Source organism: Apodemus sylvaticus, chromosome 16 (assembly GCF_947179515.1).
Source record: "Apodemus sylvaticus chromosome 16, mApoSyl1.1, whole genome shotgun sequence".
Classification (NCBI taxonomy): Eukaryota; Metazoa; Chordata; class Mammalia; order Rodentia; family Muridae; genus Apodemus; species Apodemus sylvaticus.
Window position 1 is genome coordinate 46,864,622 of NC_067487.1, and position 5,466 is coordinate 46,870,087.

Genomic DNA, 5,466 nt, shown 5'->3' on the forward strand with positions numbered 1-5,466 from the left:
GCCATCGCTTGTCTTTATTTCTCGAATTTTTAACTTTGGTATGGACTTATGTATAACACAAGGGTTGCTACATGACCCTGATGAGTCTGGGCTCACTGTTTTATCTGCAGGCAGGGAGTTGTTTATGGGCAGTAGCCATGGCGCAGTGAGACCGGTTTTACAGTCATGCATAGTTTTCTAGGTGGTTGTTGCTGAAGACACAGTTCACACCCTGAAAGAAGAAACACATTTGAAAGTGAAACATCAGTCACAGCCCCATTGGCTTGAACAGTGCAGCGAGGAGTTTCCCTGGTGTTACCATGACTTTGCCTTTACTGCTAACAATACAGCAGACTCTCCAATGCTGGTTTTTTAACTGTCTTACATTTTGTTGCTGTTCTCATAACTAAGAACCCGAAAGAAGTCCAGTTTGTCAAATCGAACATGTAACGTTTTTATGTAAACCTTCACATGTCAGTATCTACTAAGTTCCTCCATCTAGACATTTCCTCCCCTCCCATGGGCTTTAATTCTGTCAGAATCAAATACTCTGTCTGAGCCTTTAATGACCTGGACATTATCTGCTTGTCTTGTTTCAACTTTGTCTTTGGTTAACAGAGTAAGTCAAACGGTATTATTTAATGTTGAATATTGTTTACCTCTTTCAGAATGTTACGAGTAGTGTGGAACAGACGAATTTATCTTTCCAAAAATAAACAAGGTTGCTTCGTTCTCAGCCTCAGTAGGTTGATGTGTTTTCCTCTTTCACCAAGGAAGCGTCCTCTAACGTGAGACCCAAAGAAACTGAAGCGCTGGCCTTCTGTGGGCTGTGCTGGCCACTCACATTGTCCATGGAACTCTGGTTGGATTCAAGCCATATGTCCGTCCTTCAGGTGGTCTCAGTACTTAGGTCTGTAAACTGAGATCTTTGATGATAGTTAACTTGAATCCAACCCCAAACACACAGTAGGTGTTGAAGTAAAATCCTTACAAACTGCAAACCTGCTGAACCCAAGAAACGGCTTGCAAGGGACCTGGGGCATCATCCCAGGAGGGGCCGGAGCCCCTGGGGATTGCATTTGCTCCCTTTGGGGCTTTGTGAAGTGATGCCAGTGCATCATTGCAATCCTGCCTCCCCCTCTACCTCAGCCCCTCTAGCCTTCCTTTCCTGAAGGACCTGCAAGGGAAGACAGGAAGTGGTTGGCCCCTCTCGCCATGAACTGCATCCGATGGTCCACACAGCCTCTAAGGAGTCTGTCCTTGCCCATTTCTGGGTGAGTTAAAGCCCCAGTGCGATCTTGTGTCTTTTTCCAGAGATCACACAAACTAAGGGGTGCCACTGCTGATATTCGTTCTGGGATCTGCCTGGAGCCTATTAATTTTAACTAGTTTCATTGGGTGACATCTCTGCTTTTTAACATATTCTGAGCCCCCCAATGCTGGGTAGATAGGAACCCTAGCAATCTTTAGTTATGACATAAAGGTGCAGAAGAAACATTTAAGATCTGCTTTTCTCCTTTTCTGCTGGGGAGAATAAGTGTGTGTGGAGCAGCTTTGTCATCACGGAAAGGACTGACTGAAGACAGACAGGGAAGCGTGTCAAAGCTTACTGATGTCACCTAGCTCCCGCCCCATACAAGTAACGTGTGCCCTAAGAATGACCTTGGTTGAGTGTGGGTCATTCTTGATGTTTGATCCCAGATGGTCAGAGTGTAGCTCTGACAAATGCTATTTGGTTACACAGGTGGGAGCAACAGAGTGTTCTCAAGTGTTAAGTTCTGGTTACTAAGAAAGCACGGGAGGCAGCTGCTGTGCCAATCCTCTGGACAGGAACCCAGGAAAAACCCCACAAAGGAAGCCAGGCTGTTTGGCCCTTCCCTGGGCCTCTGAGGTGGAGGAAGTCAATCAGGATTGGTTTGTGACCACAGCCCTGGAGGCCACAAATTTTAACTAGGCACTGACTGGTCCCTTAATGTCCCTACACCATCCTTGTGCTAGACATAGATCTCCTAAATGTGATAGTGGCTGAATTGTCTTAAAGAACACTGGTAAAGTATTTGAGTCATGTATTGAGGGCAAGGCTGACTCTCCCCATGAAGTTAGGTTCACGGGGGCTTGAAACACACAAGAGGGTGTTCTATGGCTTTGTGACTTTGTTAACCCATTGAGAAATGGACTCTGAGGCTGGAGTCATATTTTCCCTCTGTTTCCTGATTTCATACGCTCCAGGAAATGACTCTCAGGCCCTCAGAGTTTGCTGGGTTGGCAGGCTTCTGTGCAAGCTGATCCAGCACATCAGAAGAATGGCACTTTGGAGCCAGAGGCCTGGGTCAGCTCCGAGCTTCCTCACACCCCGTATGACCTCGGGAAGTTGGCTGACCCATCCTTGCCTTGTGTGGTGTAGTAGACCTCCTTAGAAGTTATGACACTGGGGGCCTATTGATTCAGACCACCACGCAGAGTCCTTAGTCATTTCACAATTGTCTTCTCTAAAGAGATAATGGAAGCAATAATGGATTCCAGAATTAGGTCATGAGTATCCCATGACCTTGATCTATCGTTTGTGAGTAACCTGCAGCCTATAGGCCTCATGTACCCGGGATAGCTAGGAATGTATCTCGAACAAAATAGTGAACTGGCCCAAGCATTGAGTTATTTTCATAACTCACTTGGATAATCCTTCACCTTGAGCTTCATAGACGGCAACCATGCATTGCATTGTCTGATGGTTATGTTTTCCTGGACTTTTCTGAGCTAGTTCTCTTATTTTTAATAGCATAAAGTGACTCCTTGACAACGACAGGGCAACAATTGGATGGCAAATGAGCCCTGAGCTCAAGGATGAGAAGAGGGGGAAAGCAAACATCCATAATTATAGGGAATAAAGTGACGTGAAAGATTTAAGAACATGGGGGAGAAGACACTGCCCTAGAACAATGAAGGAAGTCCAGCAGGGTCCCAGCAGGCATGAGGTTCCTGATTGGTGGCCCTGCCTTTCTTCTGCCCTGTGTAGCCAGGCACAGGACAAACTTTCCTCCAGCTTCCCACTCCCCAGAGCCCAGCACAGCCTCCTGAATCAGTCTCAGATGCACTGAATGGATGAAGGGGCTTTGGGTCCGACTCATCCGTCACACTTTGGTACTTACTGATCCCCAGGCTTCCCAAGAGCTGAGTGCCAGCGTCTTTACCAAGTTATCCCATAGCTCTAGGCAAGAAGAAAGAGCAGAAGACAGCTCAGAATTCTGCTTTGATTTGCCAAGTTAATAGTGGTCCCGTTGAGTTGCTCTCTTCTCCCTCTTAAACAGTATGAACTTGAAACCCAAAGGAGCTGCCTGCTCCGTATCAGTACGTGGCTCTGACCTAATCAAGACGCAGGCTTTTGGATGCTCAGTGCCTTCTCTCTAGGAAGCTGAGTTCTTGGTGCCTTGGGATCACTTCAGAGGCAACCTGTGCTCATGTTCAGTGTTAGTGTAGATCAGGTTAGATCAGATAATTTACTTGTTCTACTTTTGTTCAACTCGACTGTTTTTAGAAAAAATAGCTTTTTCCTTAAAATGGTTCCCTTGGGAACAAAAATATTAAAAAACAAAATGAAGTCCTGTCAAGGATTTGACAAAGCAGGTTCAACATAAAACTGACATTGCCTCTGAGTACTTGATATCAAAATATTTTAAATCATTTTTTTTTCTATCACCTGGCCCATCTGGGAATTCTCTTCCGAGCTAGCTGGAGTGATTAGGTGCTAATGTGCAGCCTAAGGCTGTGTGATCTTAACTTCATAGTCTGCATAAATCACAAGGTCTTTAGAAAAGTAAGAGCTGGGATTCCAGAGTAAATGGAACTTCTTGAAATGTCAGTGGCTGTTGGTCTCGAATCCACGAAAAGTTTGACCTTTTTAGATGCTGATGTTGACATGATCCCATGATGCACTTCTGACAGTATCTAAAGTACCAAAACCCATGTGGCAGCCATTTTAGATAAGAATAATGGCCTGTATCTGTAATCCCAGCACTCAAGAGCCAGAAGCAGGGGGATTGCTAAATTCTAAGTTAGCTTGATCTACATAGTACCACAGCGCCTACACAATGAACCCCCACTGGAATAAATATGGAATCTATTTGTCAGTATAGGATTCCCAAAGAAAATTAAATGAAATAAGAGACAACAGTATCCCATATGCTATTCCAATGAGTAGAACAAATGCTTATTTGTGTAGATTATTTCATACATAACCCGCAAATTGGTAACAAGGTTATGTTGTTTGCTTTTGGGGCTGAGGACTTGGGGCAAAGAGAGGGGCGGCTGTCCATCGAATACTCTGTTGGAGCTCTTGTGATTGAATGATTGGCTCTGTTTGGTACTTCAAACAGAGCTGGAGATAAAATTTGAAATTAACAAAGGGACAAGCAAAATTTAAGAGGGATGTCAGAGAGGTAGGTGGATAGAGCCACAGCCCAATCAATGCCTTTGGGACCTTGAAACGAATCTGTTCACTGTGTTGCCCTTTGTTGAGGCCCACTATATTTAGAATAACTGGACCATAGACTGTAAAGACAAGTGTGACCAGGCCATGGCCTCTGCTTTTATGTCCTGTGAGCTATCTATTTGTCTTTCTGATCAAAATCCCTCCCAGCTCCTGATCTGTGAATCCCATCTTGAGGCTATCTTCTCAGTGTCTGCCCCCTCTGCACTCTTATCACGGTTGTGATGGCATTTAGCGAACAGTTACCTGTGGATCCAGGGACAGAACTTCTTTCTCTTACCATCTATTTGTGGAGTCTGCTACGGGCACGATTCTCCTTCCTGCCGTTACAACCATGATTTATCTATAGGACTCTCTTCAACTTGGTGAGCAAGGACACTAGAAAATAACAGACCTAGAAAGAGGCAGTGCGGGGGTGTGACCACAGGTCACCTGACCCCACAGCCCCCACAGCAGTCTAAATCACTTGTCACTTGGGTGATCCTAAGCAACTCAGCAGGGAAGTCTGTGTTGTCTCAGTCTCCTCCCTGTCCCTGTCTTGTACTTTCCCAAGTTCCCAGCTGTACCAACGAACCAGCAAATGCAGACACAGGCAGCCTTAATCACAAAAACCCCAAGTGACTCCCCAGGTTGGTGAATGATACTAAATGGCACTTTAAGAAACAAATGAAATGGAGACATTTGAGCCCTGTGCACCAGCGCTGCCAGCACACACAGTCGCCTTCCTGTGAGGGCCATCGTTCACAAAGACAGGCCTCTGTTCGACTTCCAGGAGAATGGTGGGCCGGCTGGCCACAGAGCGAGCGGCCACAGAGACGCTTTGTGCAGCAGGGCACTGCCTCTGTGCAGCAGCCTGCTGATGCAGATTTGTGGCCCTGCAAAGTGACAAATCAACCCTCCCAGCTCTTCTCCCCCCACTACCCACCCCGTCGCACACATCACACCCTTTGCAGCCATTCATGAATGGCTTGCTGTTGGGTTTTTGACTGTTAAATCCTCCACTG